We start from the raw sequence: 20,205 nt of genomic DNA, 5'->3' as shown, positions 1-20,205 counted from the left end.
ATCTACAATTTTACAGCATTCTGGTAGATCCCTTTTATTCACAAATTTAACCCTTTCACAGGTACGTTTAAAATATTCTAGCTGATCCCCCCAGACCCACAGTGAGTTTTTTAAGGTGACCGTTATTTTAGAACGTTTCCCCTTATTACCTGTTTCCATGGCGACGCTTCATGGTTGTCATGACACACCGCAGCCACAACAGTTCTGTATGACAGATGTATTGCTTTTATTTCCTTTTTTATTCAAAATATTCAGAAACTTGCTAACCATGTCATCAACTATCTTATAATCCCATTCTCAAATACGTGAAGGGCCGAAGTCAGTGTGTTTTGTCGTTTAAAATCATTTAATAATGATCTTGATCTACAACACGACATGGGCGCCGCCATCTTAGTTTGGACCACAGTTGTGCCTATCTGTCCGATTTACAACACGTAAATTCATTCGTTTCTCCCGAAATTCATGACAGTTAGTTGATGGTGAACTGTATAGTTACCTAAACAATGTGTATCTGATATGAATAAAACAGTTATATTTGAAAATAGCCTATTAAATTAAATTGTATTTTAATGGATTATTATTGCCGCTTCAGACACCAGTGTGTATTGTACATACTATAAATGTATTGTTTTTTTCTAGTGCTTATGTGTATTTAAATGTCTGAAACCTAAATTAAACATTATGTGGTTGAAAACACTGTATAGTTGTGATATATGACAGTGCTGAGCGTGTCCGTCTCTGGCTCAACTCCAGCCAAAGCATGAAAGCACAGTTTGAATCTGGCAGTTATGTGACGTCACTGGCTTGTCATAATTCCTGTCTTGTGTTCCCCTTGTCTTGTGTGGACTTTTATCATTACATGTCCTATGTCATGTTTTGTAGTCCTTTGTGGATTTTCAAAATTGCCTGTGCGCTGATTTGCAGCGAAAAGAGAAGAAAAATAGATTATGCAGGAGGAAATGGTTGGGGAGACCCAGGGAGAAAGGATTGTGTGTTCTGCAAAGAGAGTTGCTGTTGTTGCTGCTGGTCAAGCAAATGTTTGTTTTGTTTCTGTTTTATATAATTGTACAGGAATTCTCCAGTGAATTCTCACTCCCAAGACGTCAAAAACTGAAGCATGGTCAAGCGCCCCCGGCGTCACAATGAAGACGCCAAAGGCGCCCCTCGGCATCACTCTATGATGAATTTGGAACTCTGTTGCTTTCAATGAGAAACCTGTGGCGTCAACAAAAAACGCAGATTTTATCAGTAGGAAATCACGCTGAAGAAGTCTCGTTCTGAAGACATTGCGATATTTGGCATCAGTTCACGTGTGCTAGATGTTGGTAAGTAGTCGTAAATACGCTGTCCTAATAATGTTTGATATAATGTATTTTCTGTTTGTCGATATTAATCAGATTAGTCACTGTATTATATCTGTCATCTTCATGGAGGCTTTGCGTTTTATTGCTTTCTAATTCAAAACAGGGTGATTAAACACTGTCTGTCACGTGACGTGCTATAGGCCTAGACCTTCAATCAGTTAATCATATTCATATCAGGTTTAAAGTAGTGCAATTAGTTCCAAAGTGGTATTTGTAGTAGAAACACAGTAAAAACAACACTTACCATGTTTTTACCACAATAACATTAGTTTCACTGTGATGAGTGTAGTAAAAAGACAGTAATCACAAAACTTACCATGCTTTTACCTCAGTATTGGAAGTTTTAAAGTGATATTTGTTGTAAATGCATATTAACTACAACACTTACCATGCTTTTAATGCCTAACAATGTAAAATCCAATATTTGTAAGGTAAATCAGTACTTTTTCCTTTAAATAATCCTATATATGTGACCCTGGACCACAAAACCAATCTTATGGGTAATTTTTTTTAAATTGAGATTTATACATCATCTGAAAGCTGAATACATAATCTTTCCATTGATGTGTGGTTTGTTAGGATAGGACAATATTTGGCCGAGATACAACTATTTGAAAATCTGGAATCTGAGGGTACAGAAAAATCGAAATATTGAGAAAATCGCCTTTAAAGTTGGCCATTTCTATTGGCGATAGTGCTGCATCCATTCACAAAAATAAATGTTTTATATATTTAAGGTGGGAAATTTACAAAATATCTTCATGGAACATGATCTTTACTTAATATCCTAATGATTTTTGGCATAAAAGAAAAATCAATAATTTTGACCCATACAATGTTTTGTTGGCTATTGCCACAAATATACCTGTGCAACATAAGACTGGTTTTGTGATCCAGGGTCACATATTATACATAATGATATTTTCTTTTCTCTTTTTTCAGCTGAAAAGACCAAAAGGGCCTTTCGGACTCAGTCAGCCCATTATTATTTGAGGAGAAGTAAATGGAGGAGACGGACAGCTGCAAAGGCAAATATTTGCAATAGTATGTATGTGTTGGTTTTAATCCTAAATCACCCAAAGACTAGATGAACTAATCATTTCTCTTTCCGGTACTGACAGCATAGTCTCTATGGGACTGACAGGAAGAACGAAAGACTCGGAGGACCCGGCCGAGCCGAACCCGAACTCCCGAAGACTCAAACTAATAATTTCTGTTCAAGGGGGTAATCCAGCATCCGGAAAGTGTACCTTCTATTGGGGCATCCATTGGCTAACAAGCCATACTCTGCTATTAGCATTCCATTGACTCCCATTCATTTTGGCGTCACTTTGACAGCGAATAATTTTACATCTGAGGAGTTTAAAGACACTATTTGTCCATTGTTTATTTCTAAAGAAACACGACAATGCATAAAAGGCTCCATTACCTTGTATCTTACGTTATGGCCCCGTAGAAGCTGTTTTTGTAAAAATAGGCTAACGATTGCGTCATAACCATGCAACTCTCTGTCGCACAGTAGATAAATTACCTTATAGACAGGAAGAGAAGCTTGCAGGCAATCGGGGGGACGTGGAGGCATAAAGTCTGATAAAGTCAAAGGAGAAGCCCATAGAGAAAAACTCCTACTCACAGGTAGTGTCTGCAAGATTTGGAAGGGAATGATTCAGATTTCTCTTGGCACAGCTACTAAGACCTACAACTGTCAGACAGGTTGCTCACATCACATCTACGTCGTCAAGCTCAGTTTGAGTCTGCGCAGTACGCTCAGCCATCAGGGAGTGAGTGCTTCTAATTGACTTCACTTTTCTCCGTTGAAACCTATGGGGTCGCTGTGTCCATTTCTTTTACTGTCTATGGTTTACTCTGAGCTGCAACAATCACATCTGGGTTATCTGATATAGGCGGGCCAGAGGCAAGCTAAACAGATGACGATAAGTATACATTGCAAGTCATAAGTACACATTGCAAGATGGCTATGGATGAACACCAGTTGTTTGAAACGGCTTTGTCCGCTACAATGAATGAGTTAGACTTGACTTTTTATCTAAAAGAGGGACAGAAGACAGCACTCGAATCCTTCCTTTGCAAGAAGGAAGTTTTTGCTGTTTTGTCAACCGGATACGGTAAGAGTCTAATCTACCAGTTAGCTCCGCTGGTAGCTAAGCGTATGGGGTTTATTGTTGTGATTGGTCGTAGTGTTATCCTATTGCGTGCAGTGAGATATTCAAATGCATGCTTGGTACCACCCCTTGAGCTGGGCAATTTTCATTAGTCGATGCCAGACCATTAATATTTCAGATTTAGGTCTGGATTTCCAGGCTAGTTTTTTTCTGTATTTTTTATCAAATAAATGCAACATTGATGAGCATATGCCCCTTTTTTACATTTGAGCCCCTGCCCCTGAGGAACTCTCTGCACGTCCCTGGTCATATGTGTGTTTTTCAACGGTTCTGCACCAACCGAAAGAAATTTAATTCTCGGTGTAATCTTTTTTTCTCCCTCTTTTATATTCGGCTTTCAGAAAAAAAAGAAAAAAAAGACATACAAAAACATTAAACATCAAACAGAAGTAAAAAAGGAATGGAGGAAACAGGGAATTATTAAATGTATACAGTAACAGGACTGTTTAAGCAACAGCTGTATATACAAAAAAGACTGCTTATGCCATAAGCAGTATCAAAAGCTCCACCCCATCCAGTTGATTGATTTTCAGAAACTGCAGATTTACATTCTGTTAGAAGGGTTATGTAGTTTGAGGTGCAGCATTATATCAATATAAAATAATTATATGAGATTTTATATCCTTATGCTAATGTGTTTATGATTATTAATGTTTATTTCTCAGATAGTTGTCAAGAACTTCAGCGGTGCACAAATACATGACACATGATTCAGTCAGTTCAAACTCGTACTGAAGTTGTCAAATAAATCAAAATCAAGTACAACTGACCTGAGATCAAATTGCATCACGCAATCAAATATCTCTTTGCTCACATTTGAAATTGTTGCTTCATATTTAACTAAATGATTAAATTATGTACAAAACCCAAAGTGCTGATTGAGCGTAAAACAGTTTTAGTCAAAGACAAATAAGGATGGCAGAGAAGATAAAAGCAGAAATCCTTTAAAAATCGATTTTTAAACAAATGTTCATTCAGGATATGGAAGAGCTGTTGACTGGGACGTGGGATTAAATAAAGCAAAAAGTATAAAATGCAATTTGGTATAAACCATGGACCCAGAATTCTCTCTGCTCTGACCACTGACTCTCTTTCTCTTCACTGCTGCACCTGTGAATAAAACAAAATCATAATTTATATCAACAATAAACCAACAATAACCATTCAACATCACTCCTGCTGCACATGCGTTTATAATATTGCTTCATTTAATTCAAAATAAAGTCTGAAGCTCTTATAACCTGTATGGATTAGTACATTCATATACATTAATGCATGTATGAATCCATTAAACTTAGGGTAACACTTTACAATAAGGTCTCATTAGTTAACATTATTTAATGTATTAACTAACATGAACTAACAATGAGGAATACATTTGTTTCAGTATTTATTCATCTTTGTTAATGTTAGTTAATAAAAATCCAGTTGTTCATTGTTTGCTCATGTTAGTTAACAGTGCATTACCTAATGTTAACACGTACAACTTTTGATTTTAATAATGTATTAGTAAATGTTGAAATTAACATGAACTAAGATTAATAAATGCTGTAGAAGTGCAGTTCATTATTAGTTCATGTTAACTAATGTAGTCAACTAATGTTAACTAATGAAACCTTATTGTAAAGTGTTACCAAACTTAGTAATACCTGCAGTTTTGTGCAAATGTAATTTTTTTACATTTGCACAAAAAAAATTTTGTGCCGATTTTCTCAGAGTTAATATTTCAATATTTAATAAACATTTTAGATTCTGGTTACAGATGTCACATCATCACACATATTAATTTGTCCTCAGATACACTACTATAGTAAGGCTCTTCTCCTCACCATTCATTTCACAGGTTCCTAAGATTTAAACAAGGATGTAAACCGTCCACCAGTCCATTTTGAAGTAGCTCCCTGTGAAGCCTGTTCACTGTCTATTCTGTAAGGAGGAATCAGAAGAGAAAATAAAGAATTGTAAATAAGTTATATTAATTAAATTGAAATAACTCTATTTCAATTTAAAAAGTAAAATTAAATGTAACACATTAAACTAAGATGAAATTCATATTAGTTACTGACTTCATTTTGCACACACACATTTCTAAAACAATATAAAAAATATAAAAAATAATAATATATATACACATACACAGTATATATATATTTATATATATATAAATCAATTTAAAACATGATTTAGTTTTCTATGCTTGAGTGCTGCATAGCTGCTTTTCATTGACTTTAGTTCAGCTTTTAATACATTACGGCCAAATACACTTCTGCTGAAACTGGGTAACCTTTGACTGAACAAGTCACTATGCAACTCGATATTGGACTTTTTAACCAACCGCTCTCAATGTGTGAAAATAGGCAAGCACGTTTCTAACACCATATCCATCAATACTGCTCAGTCCACTACTCTACACACATGACTGTTCTGCCTCCTTGCCCACCAATTACATCATTCAATTTGCTGACGACACAACCGTGCTCGGCCTCATAACAAACAACGAGACAGCATACAAGGAGGAGGTTGAACTACTGGCAGAGTGGTGTAAAAAGCATAACCTGGTACTTAACATCAAAAAGAAGAAAGAAATCATTGTTGACTTTCGTAAATCAAACCACCTTGGTCACTCACCCCTTAACATTAATGGGGAGGCAGTTGAGAGGGTGAACAACTTAAAATTTCTGGGTCTCACTATGTTGAAGGATCGGTCCTGGGGCAATAACATCACTTCAGCTGTAGGGAAGGCCCAGCAGCGGCTCTTTTACCAGAGGAAGCTGAAAACAGCAAAATTCCCCAAATGGCTCATGATAAATTTGTACAACTGTGCAATTCAAAGTGTGCTGACTTATGGGCTGTCAGTTACCCCTTTTCCACCAAGGCAGTGCTGGTGCCGATTCGGAGCCGGTGCCTATTCGCGAACCAGTTCTTTGTGTTTCGACAGCCAAAGAACCGGTTCTCAGCCAGGAAAATTGGTTCCAAAGCGGCACCAACTCTTTGCTGGACTAGAACCGTTCTTTTACCACGTCATGCTTACGCTGGGGGCGGGGTTATTGTCGAACTTCTTCTGGAACGTAACCTCTGTCTACAGTAATCCAGATGAGCAGCACAAATGTGTTCTAAAAGTCTTCTTTCTTCTGCAAGTTGAACCAACTTTGAACCAGCACCAGTTCTTTTTTGGTGGAAAAGAGGTAAGTGTGGTTTTCTAGCTGGACTATAGCTGAACAGCAGATGATTCAGAGGGTGGTGAATACTGTAGGCAAAATCATCGGGACTGTCCTCCCGGAGATCTCATTTGTGTACACCTCCCTGTATGCATAGGACACAAAACATCATGAGAGACCGGTTCCATCCAGCACATGGCTTGTTGCTACCATCGGGCAGGAGGTACAGCTCTCTTCAAGCCAGAACCACCAGAATGGCCAACAGCCTCTACCCCAGGCAGGTAGACTGCTGAATAAGCACCATTCCCTTCTCCACCCTCCACTCACTTAATCTACTCACTTAATATTATCCAATAACTGTGAACTGGACTTTGCATTGATGCAACACACACAATTATACTCATTTTCCTGGTTACTAGTGACTCTTCGCCTCATATACCCCTTTTCATTGTTTGTTATATGTCGCTTTGCCCTGTTTACAAAATGTGCTATTGTAGATCTCACTTGATGGAGTTTTTCGGTTCCTTGTCACTGTTGCCTTTGGCTTGCTCAGTTGGGGATATTTTGGGGATATTTAATTTAATTTTATCAATCAATAAATTCCACTAGAAACAAACCTTGTTGTATTATTTTAATTTAATACTGTGAAGCTGCTTTGATACAATCTGTATTGTGAAAAGCGCTATACAAATATACTTGACTTGACTTGACTTAATCCATCTATTATGCATACTATTCAACAATTGCAATAACTGTGTACTGGACTTTGCATTGCTGCAGCACACACAACTATACACCAATATACACTAGTGATTCCTCGCCTCATATAACATTTTCCTTGTTGTTCGTCGCTTTGCCCTGTTTACAAATACGCTATTGTTGATTTCTTGCACTTCATGAAATTGCATCTCTTGATGCTCTAATGTAATCTCGTTGTATCATTGCAATGACAATAAATAAAATATTATTGTGCTCTGCAGCGCTCCTTTTCACCTACAGTAACCAAACTTCATACAGTTATAGATCTCATCGTGGCTGTTTTACTCAAGCTCTAATTTTTTTTAACTACTGCTCCAAAAGCCATCATATAATTCACACCAAACTTTTTCAACATGATGATGTCAAGACACTAAGGATGCTAAATTGCGAGCGGATTTTTGATATCTCCAACATTTTGGCTGTGGCGAGGCAACGTATTTATGGAAGAAAAATGGAAACAGGAAGTGTGTTGTAACTTCTGCAAACATTGACTGATTTTGATGAAACTTTATCTGACTGTTCGTTGTAGGAGGCCGCTACCATGGATGTGACTATTGTGAGTCAAAGTTATAGTGCCACCAACTGGTAGAAGGAAGTGTGTCACTTTCAAAATGCTTTGAATTCGGTCTCTTATTTTTAAACGATTCACTTCAAACTTCGTCAGAATACTGTCAAGACACGGCAGATGTAGACCTGCAAAAGGATTCTTGATATCTTAAATACTGTTAAACGCATACAACTTTAATGTTCTTTTGGGGTGTACATAAGGCTCTTGGCATGCTTCAAATTGCATTAAAATTTGATATACACATCATAGTTGTCGGCCAGTAGACACGGACAAAGCCTTAGAAAAAGGTGTGGAGGAGGGGCAACTTTTGACGAAAGTCTACAGTCACCAAACTCGGTTCATATATTGTTCTCTTCGAGGTGGACAACTTTCTTGTCCGGAAATGTGGATTTAAAAAATAAAATAAGGCTCTGTATTTTTAATTACTTCTCATGGGGAATTCTTACGATTAGCACCAATCTTTCCAAACATGATGCCAAGACATTGATGATGCAACACTGACAACGGATATTGGATATCTTGAATGATGTTGCCATGGTGAGGAATTAAATTAATGACCAAAAAGAGAAACAGGAAGAGTCTCATATCTCGACATAATCCTTTTCCATTCACCCAGTTTAAATGCATATTGCCAGTTGTGCACAGTCTTCCTGAAGCCTCCGGGGTGGCGGTGGCAACAGGGCTTAGGCCCGTCATCGCTGCTTGCAGCTATATTTTGTGTTGGACTAAGTAAATAAGTGAAAGTAAAGTAGGCTAACTATGAAGTAATATGACATTTTGTTTGTCGAAGTGAAAAAAAGGTTTTTAACTTTTTTTCTGTCAAAACTCTGTCAATAAAGCTTAAAGGATTAGTTCACTTTAAAATGAAAATTACCCCATGATTTACTCACTCTCAAGCCATCCTAGGTGAATATGACTTTCTTCTTTCTGATAAACACAGTCTGAGTTGTATTAATAAACATCCTGATGCTTCCAAGCTTTATAATGGCAGTAAAGGGTCACACCATTTTGAAGCTCAAAAAAGTGCATCCATCCATCATTAACGGACTCCTCATGTATCTGGGGGTTAATAAAGGCCTTCTGAAGTGAAGCGATGCTTTTGTGTAAGAAAAATATCCATATTTAGCACTGTATAAAGTAAAAAATCTAGCTTCCGCCAGACAGCTTTCCGTTTTCAAATTACAAAAAAAGCGTAACTGACTTATGACGTTGGATGTAGCATAAGCATTTTGAAGGCGTTACACTTACTTTTTTTTTTTATAAACATGTATTTATTGAATTTTAACAGTTTACAAAAAAAACAAAACATAACAGTCAAACTATAAAATAATCCACTCCCCCCACCCCAAACGAAAAAAACAAACAAACAAAAAACTGGGTAACGACATTTTATAATCATACATAGCTTAGGAGGTATCAACAGTTAGGGACATATAGTTTCCTCGACTTCACAGTTCTCCAAGAATGCAAGAAAGGGATTCCAGATCTCTTTGAATTCGGCTGATTTCTTTTTCATTGTGTATGTTAACTTTTCAAGGATAAGGCATGCTGATAGTTCTTTCAGCCGCAGCGACCAACAGAAGGGCTCTTGACATCTTTCCAACAGAGAGAAATCAAGCGTCTAGCTTGTACTAAACATAAGTCTGTAATTTTCTTCTCTTTGCGGTTTAACATACAGTCCTTTGGATACAAATTAAGAATGCAATGTGCAGGATTGTCAGGCACTGGATTTAAGGTCATCTTAGAAATACATTTTATAACTTCATTCCAGAACTTTCGTATCTCAGGGCAGTCCCACAGACAATGAAACAAGGTGCCCTTTTCGACATTACATTTAACACAGATATCAGGAATATTTGGATTCATCTTATTCAGTCTTTACGGAGTAACATAAGTCCTCATAATCCAATTATATTGAATCACTTTGAGATGGGTATTTATTGTTAGAAGTTGTGCTCTAGAGCACACCTCTCTCCAGTCCTCCTCTGAGATATCTGTTTGTAAGTCATTTATCCATTGAGTTTTCTTATGCTCAGTAGAGTCTTTATGGTTTTTCACCAGAATGTTATTGAGTAAAGATATCTGACCCTTGCCAGTACAATTATTCACTGCTAGGTTTTCTAACATGGACAAGTGGGGTTGTATATAGGAATGTGTCTGTGCATAAACAAAACTCCTTAACTGTAAATATTTAAATAAGTGTGTCCGAGGTATATCATATTCATTTCTAAGTTCCTCAAATGACGCTAGTTTACTTTCCTTATATAGATCCATAACTTTACAGATGCCCTTTGTTGCCCACATTTTAAAACCTTGGTCTTTTTTTCCAGGAGAAAAGTTATCATTCCCCCATATTGGTGAAAAGCCTGAAAACAAAGTAGATTCACCAAGAAATGACTGTACATTGTGCCAGACATTAATTGTGTTTCTCACAAAGGGGTTATCAGTGAGCTGCTTCAGTTTTTTGACAGATGCAGAGTATAAATAAGTGTCAAGTCGCTGTTTTTTTGTGCAGATACTTTCAATTTGCACCCATGGTAAGTAAGGTTCAGGTGAAAACCAATACATTGCAGCTCTAATTTGAGCAGCCCAAAAATACCATTGTAAATTGGGTAATTGTAACCCTCCTCTCTCATAAGGCAGGTAAAGAAGTGTCAGTCTCAACCTTGACCTCCTGTTATTCCAAATAAATTTAGTAAATAGTTGCTTCATTTTGGAGAAGAACTGTGGCGGCGGGGGTAAAGGGATGGATTGAAATAGGTATAAAAACTTTGGCAATATATTCATCTTGATTAGGCATTGATGACCAGCTATTCATGGATTTATTTACTGTAGAAATCATAGGATCATAGTTACAGGATACTAAATCTTTAATGGATGGGGTAATGGTGATACCGAGATATTTAAATCCATTTACTGCATTTTTGAAAGGGTGTTTTATCACCGGATTTATTCGCTCCTGCTTATTCAGGAACATAATAGAGGATTTTGTTTCGTTTACTTTAAAGCCTGAACATTTTCCGAATGTGTCAATTAAATTAGTCAGATTGAGAATTGAGTTACTTAGGTCTGTTAGAAGTAAGAGGGTGCCATCAGCATACATTACAATGCGATGTTCGGTGTCCGATACTTTTATACCTGAAATTGAGGGGTGCGATCTCACCGCTATTGCAAGCGGTTCCATTGCTAAAACAAATAGCATTGGCGAGAGAGGGCACCCCTGACGAGTACCTCTTGTGAGTTTGAAAGGAGATGATGTTATATAGTTGGTGGAGATCTCTGCCATTGGGTCAGTATAAAGTGTCTCAATCCATTTTCGAAAGTAGTTACCAAAGCCAAGGCGAGATAACACATCAAATAAATAGCTCCACTCCACTCTGTCGAATGCGTTTTCAGCATCTAAGGACAGAATAGCGGTGTCAGGGGTTCCCTCCCTCGCATGTATCAAATTCAACACCCTTCTGACATTATGGAAAACTTGACGGTTTTTCACATAACCATTCTGATCCGGGTTGATCACCGTCGGGAGCACCGGTTCCAGTCTTCTAGCCATTACTTTAGCGATAATCTTAGCATCTGTGTTAAGCAGAGAAATAGGTCTATTAGATGTGCAATTGGTAGGGGACTTATTGGCTTTCAAAATAAGTGTTATCAGCGCGCTCCTCAGGGAATCTAGAAGACAACCCTGTTGAAAGGCCTCCTCATAACTAAAAGGGGTTCAATTAATTTATCTTTAAATATCAACTGGAAGACTGTTAGGGCCTGCGGCTTTACCTCCTCTCATATTAGCAATGGCGTCAGCCATTTCGGAGGCATCTAGTTTCCTATCCAATTGTTCTTTAAAATCGTCTGATATGGGAGGAATATAAAGATCATCCAGGAACTCAGATTGTGTTTCCAGACTCCCCGGGGATTCGGATGAATATAATAATTTATAGTAGATGGAGAAAGTATCATTGATTTCCTGTGGGTCTGTTGTTATTGCTCCACTCTGAGTTTGAATTGTAGTAATTGCCCTGTCTGCATCTAATTTCTTTATTCGCCAGGCTAACAGTCTCCCCGGTTTTTCACCTTGATCATAGTAACTCTGTTTGAGCCAGATTAAACTGTTTTCCGCTTTCGATGTGGAAATTTCCTTGTATTGGGCTTTAAGTAGCTTTAATTCTTGTTTTATTTTTGTGGAGCCGTCCAAAAAGGCCTCTCTTTCCAATTGTCAAATTTTGTGGTCGAGCTCATTCATTTTCATCTTGAGTTTGTTTGTTTTTGAACTAGTGTAAGATATGATCATGCCTCTGATGTATGCCTTAAAGGCCTCCCATCTGACAATAGCAGATGTCTCATCTGTATTTATATTGAAGAACAACTCAATTTGGGCATCTAAAAATTGCAGGAAATTTGAATCAGAAAGCCATCTGGGATGAAATAACTACCCCGTGGGCTCTATATACAAGTGAAGTAGGGGAGTGGTCTGACAGCAGTATGCTGTTATAGTTACATTGTATCACAGAGGAGAGCATAGAGCTGGAAATCAGAAAAAAATCTATTCGTGAGAATGACTTAAATCGGGGAGAATAACAGGAAAATTCAAATTTATCTGGGTTCAGTCTCCTCCAGGGGTTACACAAATTCAGATCATTTATATACTGTAACAATTTCTTCCTACTTTGTATATGAGAGGAATCCATTTCAGTTGACCGATCCAATTTAGGATCTAAAGTGCAGTTGAAATCACCTGCTATCAAGAAATCAAGAGCCTTCCCTGGGAGAGAAGCAATTAATTAAAATACATTTTCAAAGAATTTGGGATTGTCTTCGTTTGGGGCATATACATTAATCATGTTTATCTTCTCATTTATCAATGTACCCTGACAATCAGGTACCTACCCCCCATGTCACGGATGACGTTGTCCACTTTAAAGGATATCAATTTATGGATCAGGATCATCACCCCTCGAGTGTGTGATAAGTAGGCTGATATTTCTTGCCCTGGCCATCTCCTTTTTATCTTTATCACTTCATCTGACAATAAATGGGTTTCTTGGAGATATACAACTAACGGTTTGAGTTGTTTAACCCTACTGAGGACTTGCTTAATTTTAGCCAACTTCACCATACCTCTAACATTCCAGGATGTAAACTTCAAATTTAGATTACAAGACATATAAAATAGAATCAAGCATAAACAGTTTCAACCAGGCCACATATGTAATAGAAAGGAATGATGTAAACTGTAATCTCGTTCTTAAAACAATTGGAGTGTATGCCGTTATCCCGAATTGCAAAATAAAATGTACATTTATAACCCCTAAACTTAATCCCAGCACTATCTCCCCAAACGAGACAGCTTACCTTCCCTAGTAGCATTAAGAGCGAGCTAGACGCTCAACTGATTCACTAACAACGAGGAGCAGTTATAAACCGATAAATCACACACTAACCCCCCCGCTCACAATCGGCTTAATGGAATAAGCGAACAAAATATACAATATATGCATGCGCGCATCTGTCTGTGTGGGATTAAAACCACGTCAGCGTATAGTGACAATCGGGTGCAGCCTGGTAAAGCATCGTTACAGTACCTTTTCTTAGTAGGTGGAAAAACAAAGTTCAGGTTAAATGATCACATCGTCTGCTGCCGTTAAAAAGTCCCGTCACTGACAGAGGTCCTCACAGTGTATCCCGTTAGCTAGTCGTGGCCAACTTGCTAGGTGTCCATTTATTCTTAATAAACGACTCCACGCCTGCAGGATCAGCAAACACGCGAGATTTCCCTCCGTGGAGCAGCTTGAGTTTAGCAGGGTAAATTATACCGTAGTCTATCTTCAGGTCCCGTAGTCGTTGTTTCACATCATCGAATCGCTTTCTTTTCCTGTGTAGTTCAGTGGAGATGTCTTGGAAAAGCATGACATGGTGGCCTTCATACATGATCTTGCCCTTTTTTCTGGCTGCCTGCATGACTCGGATCTTGTCTCGGAAGTTTAAAAACTTCAGTATCATGACTTGCGGAGCAGAGGATTGTGGTGCACCTGGTAGTCTATGAGCTCTTTCGATAACCAGCGGGGCAGGAAAGGTCTCGGGTCCCAGGACATCGGGTAGCCATTTTTCCAGAAAAGCAGCTGCATCGCCTTTTTCAACTTCCTCCGGAAGAGTCACCCGTCTGAGATTTGAACGACGGCTCCTGTTTTCCAGGTCATCTACCTTAGAGGTGAGCTCAGACACCTGCTTCTCCAGTATCGTGATTCTGGTTTTCTCATTAGCAATATCATCCTCCATGTCACCAATACGGTTCTCTGCTTATTCCAGTCTCCCTGAAAAGTCTTTAAAGTCTGACTTAATCTCGTTGATTGCGGTCAGAACTCCGTCAAATTTGGAGCTGAAGTAATTTTTCAGGGCTGCAATAGCCTCTAAAATCCCTGCTGCTCCAGAAGCGTGCACATCGGTGGTTAGCATGCTAGCATCTTCCCCTGTTTCTTCTAGCTGGTCGGCCTTATTCTGAGCCTTTTTTTGATGGCCCGAGTTGGTTTTAGATTGTTTGGTCGACATGTCTTAGATTACAGATGCACTAAACTTAAGTTTGGTGAAGGAGTGCATTCACTTTTAACTCAGGATAAGTAAATTTAGCCGATTCCTACGGAGAGATCGAGAATGCGACCGCTCAGCTCCGCGCCATAGCCATTCCCCCACGTTACACTTTCTTCGTAAGTTGAATACAGAAGGCGGTCTGGCGGAAGCTAGATATGTTACTTTATAAAATTTTCAATATAGATCATTTTCTCACAAAAAAAATATGAATTTGCTTCAGAAGGGTTTTATTATCCTTTTTCCATTTCATTTTAAAGTGAACTAATGCTTTAAAGAGAATTTCTTTTCCACATATAGATGTGGATGTATGTTACGTATGTGTACGCATTTAGAGTGTTGCAATAGGGATATGTGGGTAGTTTGTTGTTGTTGTTGTTGTTGTTGTTGGGGTGTGTGTGTGTGTGTGTGTGTGTGTGTGTGTGTGTGTGTGTCAGAGGTTCCTGTTTCACAGGTCCAGAGAGGGAGGGCTGGGCGTCCCTCATATAGAGTGGGTGTACGTTGCCGCCAGAATAAGCAACCTGTTAAGAATGTTAAATAATGATGACGCAGCAGTGTGTGAGCTTGCCCGAGCCTCACTTCTACTACATCTGGGGAAACGCAAGGTCCCTTTTTCTACATCAGACGACGCCAGCTTCCTCGGGTTCAGAAGAAAATCCAATGGAAAATTAGACACCAACACACCAGGCTTTGGCGTGCGCTCGGACTGGCTGGACCTGAATGACCTCTGCAACCGCGCAAATATCCAACTGCGCTGGAGGAACACAGCAGGACAGTCGGCGGAAGTCAATAAGAACATTGTCGCGGATTCAACCATCACGGCAGAGGCAACCATCACAACTGGCAACAACATCCAACTCCTTGACACTCAAAACATCAGAAGGACAATAATCGATCACTTCCATTTGCGTATGATACAGCACTGGACAGGCCTACGCCTACAAGGACAACTGGCCTGCCTGCCCTGTGCCGACCATAACGTATCACATACAGTTCTGAGAAACACAGCCCTACAAGATGACATCCACAGATTTACAATTAAAGCTCGTCTTCAGGTACTACCAACAAAGTCCAACTTAGCAACATGGTTTCCATCCGCACATGAGCCGTTTTGCCTGCAACATCACAGCCGGCAAAGAGAGACGATCGTGCACATCCTTAATAGCTGCTCTGCCTACAAAGGACTGTACATCGCGCGCCACGACCGTATTGTTGCACTCTTAGTGAAGGAGCTCAGAGACAATGTCAATCTTACCACAATCCATTGTAACGAAAAAATCAATACAGACTGGTTCTTCCCCCCACACGAACAGTGCGCTACATTGGAAACTGCCATAAATCACTTTCCAAATACACCTGACATAGTTGTAATTAATGAACACACCAAAGCTGTTACAATAATATAAATTGGTTGCTCTTTTGATGCTTACATGGATACCTGCTATGCTTCAAAACTGTTGAAATATCAACCATGGTACAATGTTTTCAATAACTTTGGCTATTCCTGTAAAGTTTATTGCCCTCATTTTTGGTAGTTTAGGCCATGTGCACAAGTTGTGTGTAAGAGGTTTGCAGATTTGCGGACTACATAAGAACAAGGCCAAAAAACTGACAAGATATTGCTCTGTATCAGCAGTAATTGGTAGCCTCTACATATGGAGGCGTAGGTGCCACCTTTACCCTTAATGTGCATAATGGACTGAGATATTGGCTGCTGTTGTACACCTTTCTGTCAAATTTGGATTATGCCATGATATATGCTTATCTTTTAATTCAAATAAAGAATTTAAATGTGTGTGTGTGTGTGTTTCAGATGTTCATTGGATTCATCTACAGCTTGTCAGTTTTCCTGAAGGCAGATTACGTCCCGGTTCACCCATCTAATCACATTACACCACCTTCCTCAAATACTCATATCTCTTCCACGTCCCCAGCTTTTTGCTCACTTTGGCATTTGTCTTTGTTTGGCTCGCTGTTGCTGATTTCTGTGCATCTATCATGTGAATTAATCAATTGTCGTATAGTGGTTGTGAAATGTTTTTGTTTGTTATACTGTTCATCCTTTATCAGTCATCACGGTGCATGTGAGGCTGGGAAGGAGGGAGCAGGTTAGTAAGTCGGACATTTTGAATTGTATTAGACACACTAGGTTTAGGAGAGTGCCACACCCTGTAATTTTTGTTATATTGTAGTTAGTGTAGTTTGGTTAGGGCGTCTTGATGCCGAAGACTTTGTAGAAAAGACTCTTTTCTAAATTTTTCATTTGGTAGTTAGTTTAGTTGCATTAATCTTATAGCTAGTATGTTCTGTTTTATTTATTTATTTTATTTGGCATCTCTCAAGCTCGCCTTCCCACCTTTGTTTGTTTTTGTTTAGTGTTATTTGTCTTCTTGTTCTCCTCATTGTTTGTAAATATTGTAAATATTATTTTCTCTTCATTCTTTCACTTTTGGGTTCTGTGAAAATAAAATACTTTTAAGTTTATCTTTTTCCTTTTATTGCCCGGTCCTTCATATTAAGTTATATGCACATCTTTATTTAAATGTTATACTCCCTTACTCCCTTACTTTGATCTAAATCAAAAAGGGACGTAACAATGTATCAAAGGTAAATGAAGCTCTCTTTAATACCACAAAGTGAAATTTACTCACCTCAGTGTACAGTGTGAGTCACGTATCACGTCTTTGAGCTGCTTTGAACCTCTTATAGTATTGTTTTTCAGATCAAGTTCATGTAAAAACTGCAGTGCTTTTGTGTTTGTCAAAGACTGAGTTAAAGAAGAAACATCGGTAATGCCACAGTTTTTTAGACTAGAAAGAGACAAACAAGAAGACAGAATCACAAAACAAATCATAATGAATAATTGTAAAAAAAATAAAAAATAAAAAATAATAATAATAATAATAATATATATAGTTTGAAATTGGACCGATTTAAACTGTGATCAAGCATTATGATGTTCCTCACCTCAATCTCTCCAGTTTACAGTGTGAATCCTTCAGTACATCACATAAGTGTTTCACTCCTGTGTTTCGAATTTGATTCCCACTGAGGTCCAGTTCTCTCAGGTGTGATGGGTTTGATTTCAGAGCTGAAGCCAGACTGATACACTGTTTCTCTGTAATACTGCATTCAAACAGACTGAAGGCAGAAAGTTAAATGCATCATGTTACATTATTTTTTGGACTTGTCACTTCTATCTCGTTTTACACCAAATGTGTCATATTTCACCATATGAAACTATTTTATAGCCACCAAGTTGCAAATGCTTTTAATGTTCTTTATACTGATACACATGCTGAACAATCAGAAGCCAATAGCTAATTTACTAACAGGATATTTCAATCCTTCTTTTTACTGAGGAAATGCCAGAAGAAGCAGTGCTATAAATTATGTAACTTGAGTCTGTTGTCTTAAAATAAACTAAAGAGTAAACTTTAATCACACAGTCTCTCCTTAACAGTATAATGATACTAACTGTAGTTTCTCCAGCTTGCACTGTGGGTTCATCAGTAGATCACAGAGGTTTTTCACTCCAGAGTCTCCTAGTTCATTCTCACTCAGGTTTAGCTCTCTCAGGTGTGATGGGTTTGAATTCAGAGCTGAAGTCACAGCAGAACAACCTTCATCTGTCATTGTACAGCCTCTTAACCTACATTTAGAGAAACAAGAAAAAGCATCCGTTTCATTCTGTTTCATTTAAATAACAAAACATTTATTTATTATTTTATGTGAATGTCACTGGCCTCAATCCCTCCAATCTACAGTGTGAATCCTTCAGTGCATCACATAAGTGATTCAATCCTGTGTTTTTTAGTTCATTCCTATTGAGGTCTAGCTCTTTAAGGTAAGATGGGTTTGATTTCAGAGCTGAAGTCAGACTGAGACACTGAGTCTCTGTGATACTGCATTCATACAGACTGAAGACAAAAAGAGAAAAGACAATAGTTCAGATCCATGTTAAGTTCAAGTGTGAGTAAATACACACTGTATCTGCTCTACAGTATAATGTTACTAACTGTAGTTTTTCCAGTTTGCATTGTGGGTTCATCAGTAGATCACTGAGGTTTTTCACTCCAGAGTCTCCAAGTTTATTCCCGCTCAGGTCCAGTTCTCTCAGGTGTGATGGGTTTGATTTCAGAGCTGAAGTCACAGCAGAACAACCTTCGTCTGTCATATCACAGCAGCTCAATCTAAAAGGAAACAGAGCAAAAGAACATTAGAAAGAGAGCATAAAATAAGACAGAAGAAAACTATTTATTTAAAATCATTTTAATTTATATATTGTTTAAAATCAAGTCAAATCACCTTTATTTCTATAGTGCTTTTTATAATAAAGATTGTGTCAAAACAGCTTACTGATAAACAAGAAAGTAATAGAATCAATTATGGAATCTCAACTATGGAGACAATTCAGATTCTGCTTTAAAGCAGATCTAAAACACAATAGTGACATTATTTAGATCACGATTCAATGCACTTATGGATGTGACTCGGAAGACAACATTATCGTCATCCAGCCTAATATCATATAGATAACATTACGGAAAGTGAAGTGAGGTTTAGTGATTGGTTTGTATTTATAGATGTAATTATAGTGGAACAGATGTCACTAATTTTCAAACAAGCCATTTGCTCTAATTTTGAGTAAAATCTTGAATTTGTCCTGATTCACCAATCTTGATAGAAATACAAAGCAGCTTTAATCTCAAACAATCTTGTGTAAAATGTGTTAAAACCTGCAAATAGAACTTTCAATAAGTGACTAAATTGATACCTTTCAATCTCATCCTTTCAATCACCCTAATACCTGTCCACTTGAACTTGACTCATCTCCTTCAAGCCATTTCTTCTTCAGTTGTACCCACACTCATTCACATCATCAACACCTCTCTTCACACTGGTAACTTTCCTACAGCATTTGAACAGACTCAGATATCACCACTGCTTAAGAAATCCAGCACTTCTAGAAAATTACAGACTGGTCTCCCTTCTTCCATTCATTGCTAAGACACTTGAACGAGTCTTAGCTCCAGTCTATTTAACGGATCTTCTATCGCCCTATAATCCATCGTGCTCTTTAAGATCACTAAATTCAAGGCTTTTGGTCATACCTAGGATATCCAGAACCCCCAAAGGAGGGAGAGCATTTTCACATTTGGCTCCAAAACTCTGGAATAGTCTTCCTGATACTGTTCGTTGCTCAGACTCGCTCTCCCAGTTTAAAACTAGATTAAAGTCGCATCTCTTCAGCCAGGCATTCATATAATATTTGTAATCTTACAGTTCAAACTACAATCCGGCCTCTAGCTCATAAATGCCAGAGGAGAACTGGCCCCCGACTGAGCCTGGGTTCTCCCAAGGTTTTTTTTCTCTCCATTAGGTCACCTGATGGAGTTTTAGGACACCATTAGGTCACTTGATGGAGTTTTTCGGTTCCTTGCCACTGTTGCCTTTGGCTTGCTCAGTTGGGGATATTTTGGGGATATTTAATCTAATTTTATCAATCAATAAATTCCACTAGAAACAAACCTTGTTGTATTATTTTAATTTTATACTGTGAAGCTGCTTTGATACAATCTGTATTGTGAAAA

The 20,205-nt window shown here is 38.2% G+C and overlaps 2 protein-coding genes across 1 annotated transcript in view; one reads left to right on the top strand and one right to left on the bottom strand.

Annotated features, from left to right (window-relative positions):
• The window catches only part of LOC309475673 (uncharacterized protein), a 204,200-nt gene that overhangs the window by 16,600 nt on the left and 167,395 nt on the right, over positions 1-20,205 (top strand).
• Positions 1-20,205, bottom strand: part of LOC309475586 (uncharacterized protein) — a 388,909-nt gene that overhangs the window by 218,943 nt on the left and 149,761 nt on the right. The gene's annotated exons all lie outside the window — the stretch shown is intronic.

This window comes from Leuciscus leuciscus, assembly GCF_965113295.1.
Source record: "Leuciscus leuciscus genome assembly, chromosome: 15".
In the NCBI taxonomy this organism is placed as follows: domain Eukaryota; kingdom Metazoa; phylum Chordata; class Actinopteri; order Cypriniformes; family Leuciscidae; genus Leuciscus; species Leuciscus leuciscus.
Note: the sequence above shows the minus strand (reverse complement) of the source record. Positions and strands in the feature narration are given on the sequence as shown.